Consider the following 26,792-nt stretch of genomic DNA (forward strand, 5'->3'; position numbering starts at 1 on the left):
AATAACTAATTACATTGGATGCCAGGAAAGCAGGTATAATCTGGGACTGTCCAGGGCACATGAGTACTTACGTTCATCCTAATTTTAGTGGATGTTTAAATATAAACAGAAAACTGGGGAGTTTAAAATTTAAAAATCTATTGTAGGGGCACCTGGGTGGCTCAGTAGGTTAAGCGTCTGCCTTCGGGGACCTGGGATTGAGCCCCACATCGGGCTCCCTGCTCCGCGGGGAGCCTGCTTCTCCCTCTGCCCCTCCTCCGGCTCATGCATTTTCTCTCTCACTTTCTCTCAAATAAATAAAATCTTTAAAAAAAATAATAAAAATCTATTGTATAATCATGTCTTCAGTGTAATAGGGTAAATGTGTCAAAAGGTAAACAGGTTTTGGTTCAAGGAGATTTGTTAAGTAAATGTATCTATAAGACATTTTTAGTAGTAAACACTAGAACACTAAAAATTTTTAGTGGTAAAAGAAAAAGAAATTCCAGAGCTAGAATGGCCCAGTATTGGAATATCTCCTAAACTGAGACTATTCTTTATTTTTGTGTGTAACCCAAGTAAAGGAATTGAACAACTACTGACTGGTGTCAGGTGCTCCTTTCATGTGTCAACTTGAGGACTCTCCTAAGCATAAAGATGTTATGTTAATCTAAGCCTGTGTGTTGTTCTGATTATCATGGACATTACTGGTGAGATGTGATCAGTTCATTTTCAGTATGAATAGTTATGGAAGTCCAGGGTAAGGCTAAATATTTAAAACCATTCCATTTGAAGCTTCTTACATCTGATTTTGCATGGAGTGTCACACAGACTAGTGAAGCTCCCCTGTAAAGAAATATATAATTCTTGGTACAGTGAATAGTGTTAAGAGAGGGAAATATATTATTTTGGACTGCTGTTTTCTAGTTTAAGAGTCTGGATGTGAAGTATGTTTATACTTTATATACTGGATATGAAGTTTCTTGCAGTATAAGATGAAAATTAAAAATCCGAGCAAACATTTTCCTTGTTAACTCAGAACTAAATTGGAGCCATCTATTATACTACTTCTTAAAACTTTTTCTTCGTGACTCTTGTTCCGTGTAATTATTCTTTCTTTCTTTGAATTATATTTTCTTAGGAAACACTCTTTTTGATTATTTTTAATTTTGATAGCATTAATTAATTGCATTTCCTACATTGAATTCGTTTGTAATCTCTTCCATATCTATGATGATATTTACTCATTTGTAATGCTATATCTTTGGATTTTTCTCTCATTTCTTCTCTCTGAATACCTTTGAAGCATTATTTTTAAAAAACCTATTTTAAAGCTATTTTCATAGAATGACATCTTAGATTTATGCATTAATTATTTCCATTTCCAACATTACTAATTTCTGGTTTTTTCTGAATTTTATCTTTCTTCCTGCTTCTCTTACCTATTTTTTGTTTTGCACTACAGTACTTTTTAAAGCAATAATTAAAATACAGTTCTAGTAATCTGTTATGGTAATTTCCAAATAATCCCTGTCCAGTAGAATGTCCTGTATTGATGGAAAAGTTGTATATCTACATCGTCCTGCACAATAACCATTATACACATATAGCTACTGCATGCTTGCAGTGTGGCTGATATGACTGAGGAACTGAATTTTTAATTTTATTATTTAAATTTCAACACTACATTTGGCCAGCTGCTACTCTATTGGACAGCGTAGCTCTAGATCAAGATTTGACAATTTTTTCTGTAAAAGACCAAATGGTAAATATTTTAGGCTTTGCAGAACATATGGTCCCTGTTGCAACTATTTAACTTCACTGTTGTAGTTAGTACAAAAGCAGCCTCAGACAGCATGTAAACAAATAAGCATTCTGTGTTATAGTAAAACCTTATTTGTTAAAATGGTGCTGGCAGGATTTGGCTCATGGGCCCTAGTTTGACAGTCTCTACTCTAGATCAAAGATGTGTCTCGGAATATATATATTTTCTTTCTCCAACTCTGTATTGTCTGGGTCCTTTCCATTATTTTTCCGTGTGTGTGTGTGTGTGTGTGTGTGTGTGTGTGTTTTGGAGGGGAGAGAGGAGTCTCTTTTCCTGCACTATTTTAGAGAGATCATTACCCACACTGGGTTATTACTCTGTATTTCTTCAACCTTTTCCAGCTTTTCAAGTTTTTCTGTATTTGGGGGGAGGTGGTGGTGGTGGACAAGCTTTCCATTTTAAATTTATTTAAACTCTTCTTTTAATCCTACTCTTTCATACACATCTTGTCTTATAGCTGCGATATCTTATGCAGTTTCTCCAAAGATGTTAAATCGAATTCTTTTTCTTTTTTCTAACCTCTTCGAATTACCTCTGTTTTCTCTAGAGTTGCTTATATTATTTTTCATCATGGGCCTTTTTCATTCCTATGGTTTCCTTACATGTTGGTGATCCTTGGTTGTCCATTCATGTTGATGTATGACCAGTTAAATCATATAGATTACTGGAGTAGCTTTTCTTTTTTGTTTCTCTAGCAAATCTTTACCCTAAATGATAGAGAGTTTTTTGTAGGTGGATATGATTTACTTATTGGTGTGCTTTGCTTAGAGTGGATAAGCAGATAGGCCAGGCCCTTCTCTATTAGCCAGTTAAGGAGGATCCTGTCCTATGTTTCCACCCGCCATACTTGGAGCCCAAGTTCCTCTCAGGCAGTTTTTACCTTTTTTTAGTAGGTTATCCTCCGTAACTGTTGATTCAGCCCACAACCCCTTTGGAGTCACAAGAATTAAAGTGCTCTATCTTCCCTGAAACATTCTCCTGTGTGTGCGGTTGGCCAGAGGTCAGCATTTTCAGAGACCAGATCGTAAATATTTTACATTTTGTAGGCCTTACCACCTCTTTCACAACCACTCAACTCTGCCATTTCCACTCTAACCTATCATTATGATTTCATATGTCCTATCTTATAAAAATACCTCAAAGTGTCTAGTATGTTGATGCTTTTCCCTCCCTTGTACTGGCCTGAGGATCAGCCTTTTCTTCTATTCGGACCTTCAATGGATTGGATGATGCACACTCACATGAGGGAGGGCGATCTACTGCACTGGGTCTAATGATCTGTTAATCTATTCCATAAATACCCTCACAGGAACACCCAGAATAATGTTTGACCAAATTTCTTGGTATCCCATGGCCTAGTTAAGTTGGCACATAAAATTAGTCATCATAGTCACATAGCTAATAAGTGGTAGAACAAGGATTCACAGCAGAGCTAAGCTGTTTGATGATAAAAATCCATGCCCTTATATACTAGTTGCACCTGGATACAAACTCAGTATCTTCCTAAAGATAGCCCTTTATTTATTCAATTTATGGATATTAGCATAAGAAATGAAGCCTGTTTCCCTTGCTATTCAGAGTGACCAGGATGGTGAGAAAATGTGATATGAAACAACTGGGATAGTGAGTTCAAATATTTAACCCAGAGATGAATGATTCCGAGTTTCCTAAGACCTATGTTAATCTGGTGAAAGGGAAATTAGACCCTTTGTTTCTCCAGAGCATGGAAATTTTAATTTCAGTTAAGGTTAAAGAACTTTTTTAGGATTGTCTAGCACTGAAACAAGATCTTTAATAATTTAAAACTATTTGCTTTTAAAAATCTTTAGAATTTTATTGAATATGGCTTCCCAACAATGACCCACCCTAAGCCCTGGAACATGTGAACATTATTAGATATCACTTCCCCAATTATGTTGTCATATGGCACAGTTGACCTAAAGATTGGGAGACTGACCATGTGAGCCTGAGCTAATCATGATACCTTTCACAAAAAAGAAAAAAAAAAGAAAAAGAGAATATTCTCTAGCTGGTAAAGAAGAGGACGTTAAAATCAAAACACTTGAAGAATGTGACATGCTGGGTCTGAAGGTGGAGGGACCATGGGAAAAGGAATGCAGAACACCTTAAGGAGATGAGAGATGCTCTCAGTTGACAGCAAATACAACTTTAGACCATTTCTCAGCTGCAAAGAACAGGATTCTGCCACCAGCCTAGAAAAGGTTGGTAGTGGATTCCTCCCTAGTGACTCTAGAAAAGATCTCAGCCTGATATCCTGATTTTTGTTTTTTTGTGATAACCTGAGCAGAGAACCCAATCAAGACTGTCTATGCTGGTAATCTACACAACTATAAGATAATACATGGATATTGATTAAAGAAAAAAAAATCTTGGGGCACCTGGGTGGCTCAGTCACTGAAGTGTCTGACTCTTGATTTTGGCTCAGATCATAATCCTGGGGTTGTGGGATTGAGGCCTGCATTGTGCTCCAAGCTGGGCATGGAGCCTGCTTAAGATTTTCTCTCTCCCCCCCTCTGCTCCCCCAACCCCGCTTGCACACTCTCTCTCAAAAAAAAAAAAATCTTTAGAATTTTAATGTCACAGTTTTACTTTTTATATTTTTTCATTCCCCAAATGGAAAGTTAAAAAAAAAAAGCTAAAGGTCATTTTGTATTATAGTCATACCTTGTTTTATTTTACCTTGCTTTATTGTACTTCACAGATAATGCATTTATTATAAATTGAAGGTTTGTGGCAGCCCAGCATTGAGAAAGTCCCAACAGCATTTGCTCACTTCATGTTTCTGTGTCACATTTTGGTAGTTCTCACAGTATTTTAACCTTTTTCATTATTATTGTTACGGTGATCTGTAATCAGTGATCTTTGATATTACTATTGTAATTGTTTTGGGACACCACAAACTGTGCCCATATAGGACAGTGAATTTAACCAATAAAGGTGATGTGTGTTTTGACTGCTCCCAGTCATTTTCTATCTCTCTGCATCTCCTTGGGCCTCCCTATTCTCTGAGACATGAAATTAGGCCAATTAATAACCTGACAGTAGCCTGTAAGTCTTCAAGTGAAAGGAAGAGTTCCACATCTCTCACTTTAAATCAAAAGCCAGATATGGTTAAGCTTAGTGAGGAAGGCATGTTGAAAGCCGAGATATGCTGAAAGGCCTCTTGTGCCAAAACAGTTAGCCAAGTTGTGAATGCAAAGGAAAATTCTTGGAAATTAAAAAGGCTACTCCAGTGAACACATGAATGACAAAAAAGTGAAACAGCCTCGTTGCTGACATGGAGAAAGTCTTAGTGGTTTGGATAGAAGATTAAAATAACCTCAACATTTTTTAAGCCAAAGTTTATTCCAGAGCAAGGCCCTAATTCTCTTCAGTTCTCTGAAGGCTGAGGGAGATGAGGAAGTGTCAGAAGAAAAGTTTGAAGCTAGCAGAGGTTGGTTCATGAGGTTTGAAGAATGAAGCTGTTTTTATAACATAAAAGTACATGGTGAAGCAGCAAGTATTACAGAAGATCTAACTAAGATCATTAACAATGGTGGCCATGATAAAATACAGATTTTCAATGTAGACATAGACAAAATAGCCTTCTATTGAAAGAAAATACCATCTAGGACTTTCATAGGTAGAAGAAGTCAGTGTCTGGCTTCAAAGCTTCTAAGCTTTTAGGGGCTAATGCAGCTGGTCACTTGAAGCCAATGCTTATTTATCATTCTGAAAATCCCAGGCCCTTAAGAATTATGTTAAATCTATTTTACTGTGCTCTATAAAGGGAACAACAAACCCTGGATGACAGCACATCTATTTACAACATAGTATATTGAATATTTTAGGTTCACAGTTGAGACTGCCACAAAAAAAAGATTGCTTTCAAAGTGTTACTGCTCATTGACAACATATCTGGTCACCCAAGAGCTCTTATGGAGATGTGCAATGAGATTAATGTTTTCATGCCTGCTAACACAGCATCCATTCTGCAGCCCGTGGATCAAGGAGTAATTTCAACTTTCAAGTCTTATTATTGAAGAAATACATTTCATAAGGCTGTAACTGCGATAGTGATTCTTCTGATGGATCTGGGCAAAGTAAATTGAAAGCCTCTGGAAAGGATTCACCATTCTAGATGCCATTAAGAACATTCCTGATTCATGGGAAGAGGTCAAAATGTCCACATTAACAAGAGTTTGGAGGAAGTTGATTCCAACCCTCATGGTTGACTTCGAGGGTTTCAAACCTTCAGCAGAGGAAGTAACTACAGATGTGGAAATAGCAAGAGAACTAGAATTAGAAGTGGAGCCTGAAGACATGACCAAATTGCTGCAATGTCATGATAAAACATGAATGGATGAGGAGTTGCTTCTTATGAATGAGCAAAGAAAGTGGTTTCTTGAGATAGAATCTGCTCTTGGTAAAGATGCTGTGAAGATTGTTGAAATGACAATAGGATTTAGAAAGTTGCATAAACTTAGCTGATAAAGCAGTGGCAGAGTTTGAAAGGATTGACTCTAATTTTGAAAGTTCTACTCTGGGTAAAGTGCCATCAAATGATATTGCATGCTACAGAGAAATCATTCATGAAAGGAATAATCAAGCCATGTGGCAGACTTCATTGTGTTACTTAAAGAAATTGCCATAGCCACTCAGCCTTCAGCAAACAGCACCTCGGTCAACACTGAGACAGCACCCTCCATCAGCAAAGAGATTGCAACTCACCAAAAGCTCAGATGATGGTTAGCATTTTTTAGCAATAAACTATTTTTAAGTTAAGGTATGTACATTTTTAAAACATAAGCACACTGAATAGACTACAGTATAGCGTAAATGTAACTTTTATATGCCCTAGAAAATCAAAAAATTAATTTGAGTCACCTTATTGTGATACATGCTTTATTGTGGTGGTTTGGAACTGAACCTGCTATATCTCTGAGGTATACCTGTATAATTTTATCATTCTTCATAATGAAAGATTTGAAAATAAATTTATAGTCTGGTATTCTGAGGTTAAATCTGTTTTAAAAATAAAGCAAATCATGTTTCCTTTTTCTATTAACATTTCCTAAATGAATTCACATGGAATTAATGAATTACTATCATATGTGATGATCATTTTCTGTCACCGAGCATTGGAATATATTCATTTTAGAGCTTATCAGTAGTTCAGTCATGATTCCCTAATTGAAGTAGTTATATCAACCCTCTTAGGTGGCTCAAGGTCTTGAGCCCTTTCTTTTTTTTTTTTTTAAGGCAAATTTTTTTGTGATAATATTTACTGTTTTAATTATTACTAAGTGTATGATTCAGTGCCATTGGGTATATTTACAGTGTTTTATAAACGTTGCCACTCTGTTTTCAGAACTTTTTCATCATCCCAGTTTCCCCATTGAGCAATAGCTCCCCATTCCTCCATTGCCTGACCTCTAGTAACTTTTATTCTACTTCCTGTCTATGAGTTTGCCTGTCTAGATACCTCATATAAGTGGAATCATATATTTGTTCTTTGTTAGCGTTTGCCTAATGCTAACAAAATATACCTAATGGCACTGAATTGTACACTTAGTAATAATTAAAACAGTAAATTTTATCACAAAAAAAATTTCCTTAAAAAAAAAAGAAAGGGCTCAAGACCTTGAGCCACCTAAGAGGGTTGGCATAACTACTTCAATTAGGGAATCATGACTGAACTACTGATAAGCTCTGAAGTGAATATATTCCAGTGCTCAGTGACGGAAAATGATCATCACATATGATAGCTAACAGAGTTCATCCATCTTATATCATGCACCAAAACTTCATTTATTTTTATGGTTGATTAATATTTCATTGTACATAATATAGCACATTTTGCTTATCCATACATTTTCTTCCTTAAAGATTTATTTATTTATTTTAGAGAGAACAAGGGGAGGGGCGGAGGGCAAGGGAGAGGAAGAGGGAAGGAATCCCAGGCATACTCCACACTGAGCAGAGTCTGCCACGGAGCTCAGTATCACCACCAATGAGATCGTGACCTGAGCTGAAACCAAGAGTCGGACTGTCGACCGACTGAGCCATTCAGGAACCCTGATCCATACATTTTTTGATAAGACACTAGTTGAGTAATGCTGCAATGAACATTGGTGCACAAATATCTGTTAGAGTCTGTGCTATCAGTTCCTTTAGATATATACCTATCTAAAGGTAGAAGTAGTGGATTTGGGATCCAGGAGTGGAATTGCTGGATCATATGATAAATCTATGTTTAACTTTGTGAGGAGCTGCCAAAGTGTTTTCCACAGTGGCTGATCCATTTTGCATTCTCATTAACAATGCACAGGGGTTCCAGTTTCTCTCTGTGCTTGGAAACTTTTGTTTTCTGTTTTTTTGGATAATAGTCATCCTCTTGAGTTTGAAGTGATATTATGGTTTTGATTTGTATTTTCCTAGTGATTTGTGATGTTAGCATCTTTCGCAGTCTAGAGGGGCTGAGAATTGTCCAAGTTGTCTGGTGCTGATTTTTTGCTTAACAGTTCCTTTCTCAATTTATCTCTTTCTCTTGCATTTAACTATAAGCAGCAAGGAGAAACCAGTACACACCTTTAACACTTTGCTTGGAAATCTCTTCAGCTAAATAAACAAATTCATTGCCTACAAGTACTGCTTCTCACTCAATGGTAGAGCACATTTCAGCCCAGGTTTTCTGCTACTTTATAATGAGGATTGCCTTGCCTCTGGCGTCCAATAACCTGTCCCTCATTTCCTTCTTGAGACTTTACCAGAAGCCCCTTTAACATTCATATTTCTACAACATTCTGCTCCTGACAATATATGTATTCTCTAAGATGATAGTTTTTCTCTGCCATCCTGTCCACTACCTTCTGAACCTTTACCAGAATCTCCTTAATATGTCTGTTTCTACCAGCAGCCTTTTCAAGGCAATCTACCAACGCTCTCTTCAGTTTTCTTTTATGTTTAGGTGTCAGAGCAACATTCCACTTCCCAATACCAAAATCTGTATTGATTTCCTAGGATTTCCATAACAAATTACTACAAACTTGGTGGCTTAAAACAACAGAAATTTTGGGCGCCTGGGTGGCTCAGTTGGTTAAGCGACTGCCTTCGGCTCAGGTCATGATCCTGGAGTCCCTGGATCGAGTCCCGCATCGGGCTCCCTGCTCGGCAGGGAGTCTGCTTCTCCCTCTCCCAATCCCCGTTTGTGTTCCCTCTCTCGCTGTGTCTTTCTCTGTCAAATAAATAAATAAAATCTTAAAAAAAAAAAAAAACAGAAATTTTGACTTGGTCAGTTTGGGAAACCAGAAGTTCAAAATCAAGGTGTCAGTAGAGCCATGTTTGTTCCAAAGGCTCAAGGGGAGAATCCTTCCTTGCTTCTTCTAGCTTCTTGTGGCTCCTGTTGTGCCTGGGCTTGTGGCAGCATAACTCCAACCTCTGCCTCCATTTTCACATTGTCTTTTTCTCTGTGTCTCTCTGTGTCCTTTTCTGTCTCCTATAAGGACATTCTCATTGGATTTAGGGCCTACCCTAATCTAGTATGATCTTATATTGATCTTTACCTTAATTATATCCACAGAAACCCTACATCCCAATAAAGTCACATTCTGAAATTCTTGGTGGACATGAATTTAAAGGGGAGGGAGGAACATTACCCAACTCACTACAGTCTCTTTTTAGATAATTATATTATAAATGCATTATAATCTATTCATAATTTTTAAATTACTTGTATGTGATATTTTGAGATTATTTTTTAATATACTAATACCATTAATGTTAATATTCATATTAGAGAATCCTGAACAGGGAAATCACTCTTCTTTTCAGACTTGACAATATATTATTAGAAGGGTTTATTTCATGTATCTTTGCTTTTCAATGAGGATAGTGTGCATATGCGCATGGACACACATGAATAAAAAGCACTAAAGTTCTGTTGACTTTAAAAAGTTTGTTACTCAGTATTTATTCACACTGACGTGGTGAGATCCTAAATCACCTCTTTATTAGAATAGTGGTGGTCTCAAATTGATTGGACTGAGTGTGCGAGGTTAAATTTTCTTAAAATTTTTGAGTTTCAAGATTGACTCCAAAATGTTTAGTGAGTTCTTCAAATATTTAAATAACTCAGTGGAAAAAATATTTTTACAAGTAACAACAATATAAGTTTTTTGAGTTTCCAATCAGTTAGATTGTTAAGAGCAAGGACAGTGCCTGTAAATGGGTAAAGAGTATATTTAAGCAGACTGTTGGAGAAAAAACTCACTTTTGAGGGTCCTAACAAAGAGAAAAAGATGGTAGGGTCATAAAGGGAGGAGTTTGAATAAAACAAAAATTGAGATTGAAACAAATGTATTAGAAAAGAGAGGGAAGGGACGCCTGGGTGGCTCAGTCGGTTAAGCGGCTGCCTTCGGCTCAGGTCATGATCCCAAGGTCCTGGGATCAAGTCCCACATCAGGCTCCCTGCTCGGTGGGAAGCCTGCTTCTCCCTCTCCCACTCCCACTTGCTTGTGCTCCTGCTCTCGCTATCTCTGTCTCTGTCAAATAAATAAATAAAATCTTTAAAAAAAAAAAAAAAAGAAAAGAGAGGGAAGATAGACTGGTAGAAATAAGTATCACAAAAAGTGAAACGTACAAAAGCAAAAGCAAGAAATAGGATAAGAGAAAGACTTTAAGCAGGGCAAAATATTAGAAATAATGCCATGAATAACTTAAAGGGTAGAAGATTAATAAATCAGTTTCTTTTGACTTCATTAAAATTAATGATAATTGTTAGAGAATCACTGTAGTCTTGCTATCATATACTTAAGTCAAGCTTTTCATATTATTTTGCTGGAAGAAAATAGTAGGAACCATTTTACATATTATTCATTAAATTTTAAATAAATATATATTCATATATTAATAATATATTGATTTGTGATGATGTGTATTATGTAAATTATATATAATCATGAATATTTAAAGATGAATATTCATGTTATCTTTTAATGGCAAAATTTTATTTTTCAGTGTAGACACTGAAATGTTGCATGTAAACACATATGAAGCAAACTGTTTAACATCTCAGATAAAAGTGGAAATAAATCTTTATTTTGAAGTAAAATTGACATACAGTATCCTATTAGTTTCAGGTATACATCATAGTAATTTGTTATTTTTATACATTATGAAATGATAAGTCTAGTTATCTGTCACCAAAGTTATTTAACTATGTTCCCTATGCTGTATATTATATCCCATGACTTACTTATTCTATAACTGAAAGTTCATTTTATAATTGGAAAAAAAAATTTTTTTTCAGTCATAAGACCAGACATGGAGCTATTTTAGTTGAGTAGGAGGCAGGTTTTGACATCCAAGACAGTAACAAACATAGTATGTTTTTCATTTGTCACATTTTAACTCATCACAGAGTTTTTCTGCATTATCATGTGCATTACTTGTATTCAGTAAGTATTTGACTAGTCAGTCTTAACATACCTGCATTACACACTACTTCTCTGCTGCCTTTTCAGTGTTAAAATTAACTTCAAATATTCATGTTGACATGTAGAAATGACATTATATCCTGTTACTTGCAAATTGTTTAGACTTTAATATATTAGAACTGCATATATTTGGCTGATCAACTCCTTTAAGTCCTTGACCACCGTTCTCTCTAGTTTGATTGATACGTCACGCACTTACTTTCTTCTGGTTAGATTTTTTTTTTTCCCCCTCTGTGCTTGTTTTTTTTTAAAGATTTTTTATTTATCTATTCATGAGAGACAGAGAGGGAGAGAGAGAAGCAGAGGGAGAAACAGGCTCCCAAGGAGCAGGGAGCACAATGCCGGACTCGATTCCAGGACCCTGGGATCATGACTCGAGCCAAAGGCAGACACTTAACCATCTGAGCCACCCAGGCGCCCCAACTTCTGCTTAGATTTTCTGGTGGATAAAGGACTTTACTATTCTGGGGTATTTTTAATTGTTTTATCCAAAGTATTATCATATATCTGAATTCAAAATCCCATTGACCCACTAAGAGGAATATATACCTTAACAACTAAGAGACATTTAGTCATATTATATGCTAATTCAGCCAGCATGGCTGAGGGAATTCTTTACCTCATGTAATTTTGATTTCCTGCTTTAGGAATCCTGAATTTGTGGATTATCCATATATACTTTGAGACATGCTTTAGATGTTTTTTTCTGGAAGCCTTGCATTTGCCCTAAAAATTGAATGTATTGTAGAACAGATCTATGGTAAGTGGTTTTTTTTTTTTTCTCCTTTTTCTTCTGTCAGTTTCGTGTTCATGTTAAGTCTTATGAATGTTGTAATGCTGCTCCCTGCTGGACACAGTGCAATTTTTTAAAGTTGGCACTTAATAGATGGGCAAATAACTGGTTAGCGGAATCCACTAAAGAGGGTGCATTCATAGAAAAACAACAGTACACAACAAAAACAACTTTACTATTGTAATGGGTGATACCATTGTGATTGTGTGATATCTGGAGTATGATGAAGGTGCTGATGGTCTTGCTTCTACATTTCATTGTCTGCTTGTGTAGTGGTATCTACAAGTTACAACAAACATACATTGAAAGATGCTTGTAGATGATGGGATTTCCTAAATTGTATGTATATAATGTTTATAACTGAAGTCAGTTTATTATTTTTATTTTTTGTTTTTTTGTAATTTAATTTCCTGTACTTCTGTTTTTCCAAAGAAAATATTTAAAACAGCTCCAGTATAATTTAAATTAGGCATTATTGGATCTATTTTTAATGGATCACCCTATGCTACACTTTATACGGTGGACTTTAAGTTTAACTTGCTTTGTATATTCATCATATAATCCAACTATCATGTTTTCTAGTACACACAGTGAAAATATTTACAGAGTGACGTTGGGTTGGACCTCAAGTGTCCTGTCTATGTCCATCCTATTACGAAACCTCACATTGTGTGCATACACAGGTGCTCCCAAAATTGTTAGAAAATGTGTGACAGTTAAGAAGAGTGTTTTTCTTCTTTCTCATGAGCTAAAATGTATTTTTTGGAGTGCAGCCTGTATAAAATTATTACCTAGATATAATGTGGATTATTTTTGAAAGTAAGCATACATTTCGTTGAAAAGAAGAAAAAGTAACAGAAACAACATTGAGCTAAGCAAAGATTTAATAGGGTAGCTATTCTTATATTTTTTTGTAGCCATGGGAAAGCCTGTGAAATTGACTCTTAATTAAGATTGTGGAGAATTAGGCATAGTAACTTATTTCTTTATTATTAAATATTACAATAAAAATTAGAAACGTAGACAAGAAAATAAATTGTTAGCAAAAAAGAGGAACCCTCTTTTCCTTCTCTATAAAAATATATTATTTCAGAAAACATACCATTTTAAACTTATTATAAAACATAACATCATATAGAAACATAAATGTAGGGGAGCCTGGGTGGCTCAGTCAGTTAAGTGTGTGCCTTCAGCCTAGGTCATGATCCCAGAGTCCCAAGGATCGAGCCCTGCATTGTGCTCTCCACTCAGTGCGGAGTCTGTTTCTCCCTCTCGCCCTCCCCCCTGCTGGTGCTCTCTCTCTCTCAAAAAATAAATAAAATCTTTAAAAAAAAATATGTATAGTAAAAGGAATAAATATAAAACAAGCATCCATGTAACCATAGATCTTTACTGGCATCCCAGAAACCCTTGATATAATCTTCCTTTTCTTTGAAAGTAACGAATGTCTTGATTTTTATGGTAATTATTTATATAAACTCTATATAATTTTTATCATTTTTATGTGTATTTCTCAGCAATATTTTCACTTTTTGTCTCTTTAATCTTTATGGAATCACGAATTTTTTGTAAACAATTTAATATTTTTATTGGAAATGTTTTTGTTATTTTGTAAGAGAAGGGTATAAAGAATTAGAGATCTCAATGTAAAATCAGAGAGGACTCTTCAGTGTACTGGGGAGCTTAGGGAGAGGAGGAGTTCTAAGGCATTTAGATGTAGCAGCAGTTAGGGTGGAATTAAGATGCCTGGGGAGAGGCTTGTGGCCTTTCACAGTAAGTGGGAGGCTGGAAAGATGGCTACGAAGGGACAGCATTCTTCAGGAAAGGGTATAGACTAGGGGTGGATGGGTCCTATCAAAATGCAGTTAGAGAACACTGGGGGGAAACAGGTGGGTGATCTAGTGTGTACTGCTTACAGGACCCCAAACCTGATACTGTCACAGTGCTCACATTGTGTTTCTTAGAACAAGTCTAGGGGCAGAAGCTCAGAACCCCTTCTCAGTAGGGATGGAGGCCACCCTGTTGCTGCTGCTGCTGCCACTGCTTAGCCCCGTCTACTGCATGGTGAAGGGTGGAGGAAATTCCCAGCAACATATGGCCCAGGTCTTGCAGCAACAAGGAGGTCCAACTGGAACAGCCCCCTGGTACTTTCTTTGGACCAGGTCCTTGAGAACCTCACAGTTCATGGAGTAGAGCTTATAGAATGTGGCTTTGATGTTAGGCTGCCAAAGAAGTTCCAGGGGTTTTGCTTCTATGTGGAAGGTGATGAGGGTGCTGTCCTTTCTGTGCTTGGTGTTCTCCCGGCCTGGGCCATATGACAGCACGCATTCCTGCTGGGGTTCAGCTTTTCCCCAAATCCAGCACCATCAGGCATGTGTCCTCTTCCAACAGCTAGAGGAAGTCCTTGCTCTCCATAGAGGTCCCATCCTCTCTAGCACCAGTGTTAGCACTCCAGTCAGCTGAAGGGTCTCCATTGCCTTGTCTAGCAGTTCTTAGCAGGTGGCAGCTTTGATCACAGAGACAGAAAGGTGGCTGGGGGTGGTGGAGCTGAGGTCCAGACCGTATGGCTAAGCTCAGAGCTCATACTGGATACTGACCAAGGACTGGCGCCTGTGCCTGCCTTCGTGCTTTCCTTCAGAGTGGTGCTTGCCTGCTACACCATGATCCTGACATGGCTGTGGGGTGCCCACTGGGGTATCAGGCAGCATGGGACATGGATGGGTCAGCCGGTAAGTGCCATTGTCTGGAATCATATGTATTCTTTCTTCCTTTACTCAGCATTATGTTTTGAAGATCATCTATGTAGTTGCAAGTAATATTCTTTCCTTTTCATCATTATATATTATTCCTTGGGAATGACTATGACAGAATTCATTCATGCTCTTGTTGGTGGATATTTGGGTTGTTTCTAGTGTTTGGCTATTATAAATGACATTGCCATGAATGTTCTTTTACATATCGTATGTTTTTTTATCTGTGTAAGGTAGAAAAAGTCATATATTTTTGGGTTAAAGATAATTGATTATATGGTATTTTATTTTTCCTTTTTTATTTATTATTATTATTTTTTATTTTTATTTATTATTATTATTATTATTATTATTATTAATGTTTTTATTGTTGTCCCCATACATTACATCATTAGTTTTAGATGTAGTGTTCCATGATTCATTGTTTGTGCATGATTATATGGTATTTTAAATTAATTTAAATGAGTACATGAGAAGTTTGTTATATCTTGAGAGTAACACCTATTAAATATTGGAAAAGATTCTGAAATTTTTATAATTTCTTTTACTCTAGGCCTTAAACGTAAAGTGGCATATAGTTTGTGATAGTTTCAAAATAGTACATGTATAGTTAGATGTATAGATAAAGTGAAGAAATAGATTATAAGACTTAAGGTAGTACCTCTGTGGTTTACTTTATTACTACATTCATTCTGTTAACTATCATGTCATACTCTGTATAACTCCTTCGCTTTACTGATGAAGAAACTAAGGAGGGCTAGAGAGATTGAGACACTTGGACAAGGTCATTTATCAAGTCAGAGCTAGAAACTAGATCAACCTGTCTACTTGGCAGTCACAATTTAAAGAAAACAAAGTGAAAAGTGAAATCAGGATATTTTCTTGAGTGTGTCCAGCCATTTAAGTGGAAAATTTGCCTGACTAGCTTTCAAAAATTATCAGATATTCTTTTGACTATCAACCAAGAATTGGCTTAGGACAGGGAATTCCCTGTTTGAAGCCCCCAAAATGTTACCGCACCTTATCATAGTTCATCTTCTAAAAGACAACCATAGTATAGTCTAACTTTGAGAATTTTACTTTGAGTGATTCCTCATTCATTAGGCCTTATTAACAAATGGTATATTTCTAATCTGTTAATTTTGTGGATAATTGAATCTTAACCTTTTAGTGCCAAAACTTGTATGAACATTTTTTCAAAATGTTTCTGAAACAGAAAATTTAACCTCTGTTTTCTTAAACAGAGCAAAGGGAGTATAATTTAACATTTTTTTCTTGTTTGTTTGTTTTTATGGCCCAGAGTTGTCATTATGAACATCAGTCCCTTCATGGAATTTATGTGACTTCCTCAGAAGCTTTTGCTGTGTAGAACTGTTCTCCTAAATTGTCCTAAACTGATAAGTTTTATGTCCGGGTGCTACTTGTAATGTGTGGCGTTTGTTGTGTTTTGTCTTGTTTTACTTTTGTTATGTAATTCTTGTCTTTTGCTGTCAGTGTGTTATATTGACTCTAATATTAAAATCAACATTTGCATAACATATATTGTTTAGGTGAGAGCTTATGTATGGATCTGTTCCATCTACTGACTAAGGGCACAGAAGGTGTGGCAGCTTTTTAAAATTTACTTTGTGTTCATGAACTAGGCTAGCCACTTTGTTTCAGAGGCCTGAGATTATCTGACAGCTGATTTCTGAACAATTGAGATGCAGCATAGATTGCATATACCAGTCCTTATTTGGGGAATAAAAATTATGCACAAATTGTCTTATAAAACAGTGATACTGAAATAGGAGAATACTTATTTGGGGAATAAAAATTATTATGCACACATTTTCTTATAAAACAGTGGTACTGAAACTGGAGTTGCTTAAGGATTCCTTCAAATGGGAAGTCCAATGGACTTAAGTGGGCATTTTCTAATTATAAAATATTTGATAGGATAGGCATTGAAATAAAAACAGTGTATTAGATGACACGGCCATTTGAAAATGGTAGTCATAAAAATTAAACCACCTTTGAAATGATAGCTTTTTCAAGGACAATATAGAAGTAACACAGATTTGGTTCAGGAAAACATTCATTTCAAAGTGAAATGCATTTGACTGCTTACCCAATTATAAACTACTGAATGTGAATTAAAAAAAAAAAAACCTGGGGTGGGAGAGTATATTTGTTTTTGGATCACAGGAGATAATTGGGAGGAAAGATAAATAGTTGCTATTGCAGTACATTAGGCATATGATGATTTCCTATGTCAGTGAGGTTTTTGTTAAAATTTGAAAATTCCTTTGTTTTAAAACTTAACTACATGAACAGATTTTACCTGTACAATTGGGGGTAAAACAAACAAAGAGCTTTATGTAGTTTTTTTGCAATGAGAACATCTTTGAGAATTGCCTTATGAACAAAATATCTTAGGGTCCCAAAGAAAGTATGAATAGCTTTTCCTAGGATACATTTGAGATGTATCTGTAGTGAAAGTGCAAAATGATACAACCCCCATAGAAAACAAATTGGCAATTTGTAGAAAAAGACCAATGCATTTACACATTTGTCTTCATACCAATTCCAGAAATTTATTGCAGATGTACTTGTGTACTCATGTAATAGCATGTATAGGAGTTTTTGCTGTAGCATTTTTGCAGTAGCCAAAGATCGGAAACACCCCTAGTGTTTATCAGTAGGGTACTGGTTAAGTGAACTGTAGCGTATCTATACAATAAAATACTCTACAGCTATGAAAAAAAAAAAAGGATGTTTTCTATTTGCAGATTTAGAAAGTTTTGAAACATACATTGCTATTTTAAAAGAGCAAAGTTCGGGGTGCCTGGGTGGCTCAGTCAGGGTGTGCCACTTCTGATCTCAGGGTGGTGAGTTCAAGCCCCATGTTGGGTGTAGAGATTACTTAAAAATAAAATCTTAAAAAAATAAAAAGGCAGGGGTGCCTGGGTGGCTCAGTCGGTTAAGCGTCTGCCTTCAGCTCAGGTCATAATCCCAGGGTCCCGGGATCAAGCCCTGCATCGGGCTCCCTGCTCAAAGGGGAGCCTGCTTCTCCCTCTTTCCCTCACCCCACTCATGCTCTCTTTCTCTCAAATAAATAAAATAAAATAAAAAGGGCAAAGTTCAGTGTTTAGTAAACTATTTTTTACATAAAGGGGGAAGGAATAAAAATATATATTCATATTTGCTTATATTTGCAAAAAATTTGGAAAGTTATGTAAAATTTAAATCCTGTGTGTGGATGGGTGAGGAAAAAGGAGTAGATGGGACTTTAACTGTATATCATGTAGATTGTTTTTAATTTTTGAATATTATTTGAATATTGTTACTCATTAAAAATAGTCTTGTTTCATTTGTAAATGAAATGAGAAGGAAAGAAAGGGCTAAGTCTGCTATATTTACCACGAAATTAGCTAATTTTACTCCTTTATCCCCAGAGCCTGGTAGATAGTTAAGCACTGAATAAATATTTATTACACACATTGAAAATGAACCCTGTAATCTTTAGATTATCTCTTTTAACTTATTTCTTAAAGTATTTTTTCCATATGACAAAAACAGTATTGTAGATCATGTATTGATTCCAATATAGAAATAAAGGAAAATATTTAAGTGGGAGGTAATGAGATACATTGTTTAGTTTATTATCATATTATCATGAAATTTCATTTTGTTTGTATGATACTGTTATTAAAGAATTATATTTTCTTTAACTTAATTGACAAGTAAAATGGAAGTTTTCAAGAGATTCCTATAAATTAGGTAATGAGCTTTCATAATTAACAAATAAAAGTTTATGAAATTTGAAGGCAAGAGGGAAAACAGCAAACATATGTATTCTTTATACTGCCTTGTCCTCTGTGTTGCTTTATTTTCTCACATAAGGGCAAATATTCAGTCCTGAGATTATTTTAGCTCTATTATTATAGCAGCAGTAGCAGCAGCAGCTCCTCACAGAGAGGCCAGGTACCTCTGAAAATATGGTATTAGAGGTTGGGAGGTGGGAGAAGATCATAGGGTGAGTGGCTTTTGCTCTTCTGTTTAAAAGAGTCCAGGAATTTGTCTCAGCTATTGAGTTGAAAATTTGAATATTCAAATAAGCAGTATAAGAATGCTTAGTTTTCAGCTTTAGATTTTATATTTGTCAGTTTCTAAATTTCCTTTGACAAGGATTTTGACTACCTTTGTATACTACTTGTGTGTAAAACTGCCTTTTTAAAGCTATATATACACAGAGAAGTGCACATACTAAAAATAGATGGCTCAGTGAATTTTCTAGAAACCAAATACACCCATGTAACCAGCCCCCAGTTAAAGAAAAGAACATTATGTATGGTTTTTGTATTGTATAGATTTATACAATAGAATTTTTTTTATGTCTGGTTTCCTTTACTCAGCATTATGTCTTGAGATTCATCTACATTGTTGCACGTAGTTGTGGTTGGTTCATTTTCATTGCTCCACTTGACCATATCACAACTATTTTTTTTTATCAATTCTGTTAGTGGACATTTGAGTGGTTTTCCATATAACATTACTATACACATCTAATACATATTTTTTGATTAATATGTTTGTATATTTCGTGGATGTCTATCAGGAGAGTAGTGGTTAAATGAACTATGGCATATCTATACAATGAAATACTCTACAGCTATAAAAAAGAAAAGATGTTCTCTACATATGTTATATTTGAAAATTATTTTTAGAATCTTTTTAATTATTTTGATTTTAAGTAGGATTTTTTGTTAGCATCCATTTGTGTACAAGTTATGAACATAAGGCTTTCAGTGATAATTTTTATTTAGAAATATTTTAGATATATGTTCTGATTATGTGCTATTACATTGCAGAAAAATGTTTTTATATGCTCTGGTATTTTAGTTATTATCTTGTCAATAATGGATATTATAAACTTCAGGATTATTGTATTATTTAATTTTGCATTTATATTTCATGATGAGAGTAATTGCCTATTTAAAGATGTATTTTGTCTCTGATCACAGTACTGAAATTAAAGAAAGGCAATTGTACTTGACTCTTAACTAAGCACTTAGATATTTTTCACTTGTCATTACATTTTTTAGTTTAAAGCATCAAATTAAATATTATTTTATCCTGGCTTTTATTTTAATTCATGCATTTAAAAACTGAAGTTCAGATAAAAGATAGTTTCAAAATAAATTCAGTATATTATTTATGAGTGGAGCAACACATTAGCATTGGGTTCACAATAGATCATATCGCTTTTATTCCATCTTACAAGCTTAGCAGCACAAACAGAATAATCAACATATTATTTGGCTGTCATCTGCTGAACAGAAACCAGAGATCACAAGGAGGTTTTCCCTAGCTGTGGTGATGGCCTTTTTGTTCCAAGCCCCCATCTGGGAGGGCCATGGTGTGTTATCATATGGAACGCGGGGTTTTCTGTAATCTGCTTAGCTGCACTGCAGTTTGAATCTTCATTCCATGTTTGTGTAATTTATAATTTTAATGAGACCATGGCTCTTGTGGGCTTTGAAATATATTAAAAGCTCTTTTGTGCATATGCTTTTGTTCTTGCTTAATAGGCTCAGTGTATTTAAAACTGATGAATTTTTATTCATGAATTTGGATGTCTGGGGATTAACTTAGACTGAATATCATTACACTCATATATTGATGCTTGGAAAGTTTTTTATTGTTATTTTTTTTTATGTGTGTCTCTGTGTCTGTGTGTCTGTGTGATACTTGCTACCAGAAAAGGAAGGAACTTACATAATTTTTAAAAGGCTAGGAAAAAGTGAAATGGCTAGATCAGAAAGAATTGATTTAGATTTTATCTATCTTATTGATACTCATATTTCATCATTAGTCTTAGTATTTTTAGATAAATATTATAAAGTAATAATTATGAAAAAGCAACTTTTAAGTGAGTTAATACCTCACATATTACTGTTTATATTGAAATAATATTCCAGTGTGTGACAAAGATAGACTTTGTATTTTAATTGTAGGACATCAGTTGTCGGGTCATACTAAATCTGCCTTTAACTTTCTTGAATTAAATTAGGTATATGTTTTATATTTTAACTATTTTATAGTCTTCCTTATTTCTGTAAAACCCTTTTTATTAATGGATTTTTTAACCTACAGTGATGAATATAATGAAAAGACTAATGGAAAAGCAGATTTCTAATAATTTATGAAATTGACCTTTTTTATTTTGCTAAACTAATGAAATACATTAAATGCTTCAAATCTCTATAGTTATTACTTCTAGTGTATTTTTAAATTTTGAATATAATATATAGCACCTTAGAAAAAAATCATGGCCCTTTCTAGATCCAGACATATTTTCTGAAGTTGCTGTCTATTGGATTCAATTAGTGGTGACATATAGACCTAACTAGTCCTTTTATGAAGTTGCCCAAGATGTATTTTTTGTACAATTCTATGTTTACTCGACTAAAGCATTTTTGTAACTATAAAACATCATTCTTTTTTGATATATGATGATCAGCAGTTTGGTTGGTCCCTTCTTCTCCCCCGTTACCCTTAAGCTAGAAATATGAAATACAGGCTGAAATGACAGCATTTTGTTCTTGTCTTAGCTTATCTATCAGACTTGACATTGGAATGTTTGTTTTTCCAAAATAACCGCCTGCTTTAGTATTTTTTATTAGTTGTGCAATTTCATTTAGCTTAGGAATTTATTATTGAAAATGTATGATTTGCTAATGCACTGCTGTCCAATAGAAATATAATGCAAGTCATTTATGTATTTTATTTAATCCATTATATCCAAAATATTATCTTTCAACATGTAATCAGTATAAAATATTTTAGTATTTTTTGTACTATGTCTTCAAAGTCCAGTGTGTATTTTATACTCACATCTCAATTTGGACTAGTCACATTTCACATGCTCAGTAGCCATGTGTAGCTAATGGCTACCTTATTGAACAGGGTAGCTCTAAAGTACTACATATAAATATCGTAACAGAAATGTGTATTTTTTGCATTCCTCATTACTTTTCTAGTAATATCCTACTCAAGTGACCAAAGAATATTCATGGGCTATGTAACTGAAATTACACAAGGTGTTTTTTTATAGCTCTATGACTGATTCTATTGGCATATATCTGCCTGATTAATACACAAAATCATAATTATGTCACCTGACTCCTGAGTACTTATCAGATATTGTATAGATATGCTTAAATATATTGTGATGATAAGGAAATAATGGCTAATGTATTGGATGTAGTATGCTCCTCAACAGTTGTGGGCAAATCAAACTTGTCAAACATATTTCAAGTATACCAAGAAGCTTAGTTTTATAAGAATCCCATGGCGGGGCGCCTGGGTGGCTCAGTCGTTAAGTGTCTGCCTTCGGCTCAGGTCATGATCCCAGGGTCCTGGGATCGAGTCCCACATCGGGCTCCCTGCTCAGCGGGAAGCCTGCTTCTCCCTCTCCAGCTCCCCCTGCTTGTGTTCCCGCTCTCGCTGTCTCTCTCTGTCAAATAAATAAAATCTTTAAAAAAAAAAAAAAAAGAATCCCATGGCAAATATTAATGCTTTTTTTTTAAAATAGAGAACTCCTCATTCTTAGAATTTTCTGCATAGGTATTTTTGAACGTATATCTCTCTTTTCATATAAGTTTGCTTAGAGCTCATATAGCTTTAAACTTGTTGGAAGAAAAAAACTGAACATAAAGTTCTCTAGGATTCTATACATTTTAAATGCTCTGTATATATTCAAATATAAGGAGAGGGAACTTCATTAAATACTTTAGAAACATGTAGTTAAGAACTATAAAACTTGAGGGCGCCTGGGTGGCTCAGTTGGTTGAGCGACTGCCTTCGGCTCAGGTCATGATCCTGGAGTCCCGGGATCGAGTCCCGCATCGGGCTCCCTGCTCGGTGGGGGGTCTGCTTCTCCCTCTGACCCTGTTCCCTCTCGTGCTCTCTGTCTCTCATTCTCTCTCTCTCTCTCAAATAAATAAATAAAATCTTTAAAAAAAAAAAAGAACTATAAAACTTGAGTTACAATTGATTTGAATTGATTCAAATATTTTAAAGTATAAATGATCAGGTGATGTGTATAAAATACTGCTACTGCACCCACTTAAAAAAGGTAGAGACCTTATGTGTAATTGACCTTCTTGCTCAAGTATGCTTTTGAGAGAAAATCATGAGATTTCTGAATTTTTCACATTTTGAAAATTTTAACACTTTAAAATTTTGAGGGAAATGAGCTAATTTTTATGTAATCTAACTCTTCTGTAGATATTGCATGATGCCCGTTGTATTCTTTTACTCAAATTTTTATTGACTTCTCTGTTACTTCTGCATTTAAAAGTGGTGACACAAAATGTTAAACTATTCTTTAAACAATACCTCTAGTTTCTTGGAGATGATAAATCCATCCATTGATTTCCTAATTTTATTATGTACACAGTCAATTGTAATCCAAGATTAAAGCAAACAAGATGTTAATTTCGAGCCATAATCTATGTACATTTCAATTACAGAGCATGATTGTTATAGAAGCACAGAATAAAAAGGAATAACATTTGTGCTATCCTCACAGGAGCTGTCAATAAAAGATGTAATAGGGGATTTAGGAATCTGGAAATGGCCAACTAATTTATGTGAATCTATTTTATTTCAGCTAGAAAGACCAAGCTCTTTTTCGTCTGCACTGCATATTGCAGAGCACAGGCTGTCTATAGAAAACCAGGCGGCTGCATATGGATAGTCCCTTGATATCATTCACTTGCTGTGTAATCTTATTATGCAAAGTTCTAATCTTCACCTAGAATGAATGCCTCTGGGTCAGAATATAGTCATATCAGGGTTTTTGAGGTCATGTTTTGTGATCCTTAGCTTATTCTTCTAAGTAGAGCTGGGATTTAAAGGGTATTCCCCAGACGCTAGCAGAGATAGACAGCAGAACCTGCTGCCTTTTTGGAAGACAAGACCAACATGAGGTCCCTGGTAGGATTAAACTTGATTTGTAGCTGTAGGATTTTTTAACAGATATATTATTGGACAGGGAATAGGGGGCCACCAGCACAGCAAAATTGAATCACGACTGGCATTCTCAGGGAGTTTGCTGCCTGCTAAAACAGCAGCTGCATGTGGATTTGACTTCTTTCAGGTGAAGCGACTTCCAGTCATTTGGAAAGGATGGGATGAAAAGGAACCTTGGTGATAATTTTGATGTCTGCAAGATTTAGTACCAGTGTAATGGGATTATCGGTAACACCTTCACTGCAGAAAAAGCCACCTGGCGCTATAACTGGCAGCAACTGAGAACTAATCCTTTCCCATCTCTTGGATGTCATTCATGAAGCTCAAAGCGATTTCTACCCTGCTAACTGTGATTAATTTTATAAACAACAACAACAAAAAATCAGGTGATCAAGGCAAAGAATATGCTTTTTATTAATTATTTTTAATGTGTAGCCTTATTATAAGCTATATGACTTATAAATTATGTAAGACATACATAAACTATATGTATAACTTAAAATCTATTAAAATGTTCAAATAAAAAAGTTAATTATTAATGTCTTTTATACTTTTTCAAGTTGAGTGACAATGTATTTGCTATTATTAAAGATTTATATTTGAGATTAAATATTAATTTAAATACTTTAGTTTTCTTTTGGCTATAAGGCCATTATCAATAAATTAATCAAAATATCTATAGGTGTAAGGAATTGGAATAACTTGTTTTGTCATACATTTTACCTGTTTCTGACTGCTTTGATTCCTGATTAAATGTTTTTAGTGAGTAAAATCTTTAATGATATAAAAATAGACATATTTTTAATGGGAATTTATTATATGGGAATTAAGCAGGATAATTCAGGTAATGCTAGCTCAAACTGATGAACTTTTTGTGGAAGTGTATGATCTTAATATATAAAAGTCCTTAAAATAGTTAATACTGAATGACATTTTTTAAAATCAAATTCTTAGTGAAAGTTTTCCTTTAGCAAGTAGAGGGTTAGTTGTTATTTGCTCTAGAATCATGTATTAGCTAATTGAGGTTTTTTTAAGCATTTTATTTAAACTAAAAACTTTATCAAGTACTTTGTTTAGAGGTGTTAATTATTTTAATATTCTTCTCCTACATGGTCCAGAATAAACTGAAAGAAAATGAAGTGAAATTATCCCATCAGTCACCCAAACAGTATACAACATAACTGCCAAGAGTAGAAAAGATAATTAGTGTTGTCAGTGTTATGATCCTAGAGTACTTACTTTTAAAATATTTATTCATAGAACTTGATTTTTATCTTGTTGTTGTTTTTGATTTAGTAGCTTTATATTTAAAAAATAGATTATAAAACCTTAATCTTAATGTTTTTATACTTTAAATTTTAAATATAGGCAAATAAAATAATTTTTGCAATTATAAGAATTATTAAAATATAATCATCCAGTATATACAGTGCATTGATTTACTTGTAGCCTCTGTTTACATATAGTACATTTTATTCTTCTTCATAGGAGATCTTTATCAGAAAAATCAATAAATATAAGAAATTTATGTAGAGATCTTTGGTCAAACCTACCTGGCAAACTTGTCATTATTAGTAGATTTTGTTTTGACTGGTTCCAAGCTGTTGTATTCCAAAATGTGTTTCTTCATTGTTGTCATATTTTAAGGGAATGGGTAAGAAAGCCTAACAGTATTTTTACTGAACTGTATTATGTTAGTTTATAAAGGACTTCTTTAGCCTTCTGTTGGTATTTTTACTAGTTGAAAAAGTGTTCATTTAAAATTCTATCACAGTGAAAAGATCTATCCATGAAATGAGCAGACTAAATTCTTTTTCATATCCTTATAGTATAATCATTTATATTTTAAATATAAAATTTTTGGTTTATATGTAATTTCAAATTATTTTGCCAGGTAGTGTATTTTCTCAGGGTAACTTTTTATGGTAGTTAATAGCATTTTATAATTATTTTTTTAAAGTAGGTTTCCTTTCAAAACAAAATTTTTCTCAAAGCTTTTATTAAACATAGTCAATATTTACTTTTCTGCTTTTTACTCAGCTGTTTACTAAATGGCTCTTGAGAGTTAGTATTTTTTCCTTTTCCATCCTAGGCATTCTTATTTGATTAGAGATGGTTATTTCCTTTGGAAAACCCCAAATAAACTTAAAAGGTCTTCGCAGTGATACACATCATTTTCAGTTGGATTCAAGATCACCCGAATTTAATATCTTCTTGGTAACTTATGAGAAATTTGACTCATCTTTGAAAGCTACAAATAGTAAATTTATTGGCACAGGTGACTAATGATGTCAGAAAAGTTAAGGGAGGTGATTTTAGAGATAAGAGAAAGGGAGATAGACTGAGAGAAATGATAAGAAATTTTTAAAAAGGAGTAAGTCAGGTGTAACAAAAGCAGGATGGGAATCATAGGAATTTTGATTATTTAAGAGATTCTGAGCTTTTTTTTTTCTTTTTTGACAATTTATGAGACTTAGTATCTCTCTAAAGGACCATACATGAACTGTAGACTGGCACAGTGACAGCTAGCCTATGATAAAGCTAAATGATACTCTTCCATCTGAATGAATACCCTTCAGCTATTGCACATACAACTTGTGTATTCTGAAATAGATGGATTTTATATAGTCATTGGGGGATTATTGGTGGATGAATGGGATGGTTTTGGTATTTCACTCTTTGGAAGCTGTTACTTGTCTGAAAAGTGTTAACTGCTTATAATTTATAAGTATAAAATGAGTTTTGGTATTTGGATATATATAAAAAGTGAACTTCAGAAAATAACACTGGATTTTAAAAAATCATTGAAGTGTTAGCATAATAAAGTTCGATGATGAAATTGAGAGTTCCCCCAAAGTTAACATTCAGTTTAAAAATAATGAATGGTTAAATTTTGTCAAATTTCTGAAAATGTCGAATATGTCTCA

The 26,792-nt window shown here is 34.5% G+C and overlaps 1 protein-coding gene and 1 pseudogene across 4 annotated transcripts in view; one reads left to right on the forward strand and one right to left on the reverse strand.

The window, feature by feature from the left end:
- Positions 1-26,792, forward strand: part of IMMP1L (inner mitochondrial membrane peptidase subunit 1) — an 80,908-nt gene that overhangs the window by 8,759 nt on the left and 45,357 nt on the right. For 2 of the 4 annotated variants that reach the window (XM_021685336.2, XM_021685338.2), the window contains exon 2: positions 11,949-12,061. The exons of 1 other annotated variant lie outside the window; for it this stretch is intronic. The gene's annotated coding sequence lies outside the window, so the exon portion shown is untranslated. Of the gene's footprint in view, positions 1-11,948; positions 12,062-23,800; positions 24,252-26,792 lie in introns of those variants that run through there. One more of the 4 variants, XM_021685339.2, reaches the window with a different exon arrangement.
- Positions 14,093-25,495, reverse strand: LOC110575751 (annotated as a pseudogene).

Source organism: Neomonachus schauinslandi, chromosome 11 (genome assembly GCF_002201575.2).
Source record: "Neomonachus schauinslandi chromosome 11, ASM220157v2, whole genome shotgun sequence".
In the NCBI taxonomy this organism is placed as follows: Eukaryota; Metazoa; Chordata; class Mammalia; order Carnivora; family Phocidae; genus Neomonachus; species Neomonachus schauinslandi.